This window comes from Atta colombica, unplaced genomic scaffold (assembly GCF_001594045.1).
Source record: "Atta colombica isolate Treedump-2 unplaced genomic scaffold, Acol1.0 scaffold12, whole genome shotgun sequence".
Classification (NCBI taxonomy): Eukaryota; Metazoa; Arthropoda; class Insecta; order Hymenoptera; family Formicidae; genus Atta; species Atta colombica.
Window position 1 is genome coordinate 3954963 of NW_017259206.1, and position 1316 is coordinate 3956278.

Here is a 1316-nt window from a genome sequence, read left to right on the forward strand (position 1 = left end):
CATATACAGTTACAAAATTATAATTGCCCGGACAATTATGCGCCATTATATATGGATAAATAAATTTCCTTAAATTGTTAGCCAAGTGTCAAAAATTGTGAAATTGTGATTGTTAAAAATTTTTACACATCCATAACATTTTATTAGGCATTAATAATTTATGTTTATATTTGAAGAACTGATTGTAAAGCTATGTTGTCACACTATATAAAGATTTCCAAAATATGGATCTTTCTGTTATACCATTACAATATTTGAGCATATCGTAAAGATAAGATCTTATCATACTACGCATTGAAGATTGAAGATTACGAATTAGCTAAGATTAGAATTCGATCAGTTAGATAACTTTAATTTTAATCCGTTTCATTCTGATTGGTTAAATTCTAATCTTTATTTCGCCTATGGGAATTGAAGATTAAATTGAAGATTATAAGATATATGATCGAATCCTAATGTTTAATTCGCAGTTTGAAGATTAATCCTTAATCTTCAATGCGTATATAGTGTGACACGAGCTTTACGGTACTACGACTGGTCGCGGATCGGTGCGCGACCATTAAGTATCAAACTCAGATGTCGCCGAGATTACGTGCATCTGCAGGATATAGCTATCAATTCGTGGGTATCGTACCATGAAATGTATCTCTCGCCATTTAGCGGACGAGAATTTGGGACGACGATGTGCGTGTTGATAACGTTATGCAAGTAACTAAATGCACTTGCATCTGCACGCGTTTCGAAACGCGGTCGTACAATCAGGAGGATATTGATGATGCGGGGGTCCATTTACATTATACTCGGCCTCACTGCATTGAACAAAACCGCTGCATTAACTCCACATTCTGATAATGAAACACTTGAACTCATAACAGTAACGCATTTTTTTGTGACACTGCATTGAATAAAAATTACTAAATTTTAATAAATATTTGTTTGGTATATTAATTATTGAATCGTGTATATAACAATATTTATCGGATGTTAGCTTGGTCACAAATTCAATGTTTCTTCAATGAAAGTTTGATACAAGATCATTATTTGTTCCAATTTTTATCGATGTTGAAGCAGCGACTATCTCTCGCATTGTAATATTCAATATTTATGTGAGAAATGTAACATTCGACACAGTCATATACAATTCTACCAAAAGGTCACGCGATAAAACTTAATCCGATTTAGAAAGTTAAACATATAAATCTGTTTCATCTTCGTGCTCATGTTGGACGCATTCAAATATATGAAAGTCGTTTTTTAGATACTAATTTATGAAAGTCAACTTTCGAAGCGTATATACATATATATATATATATATA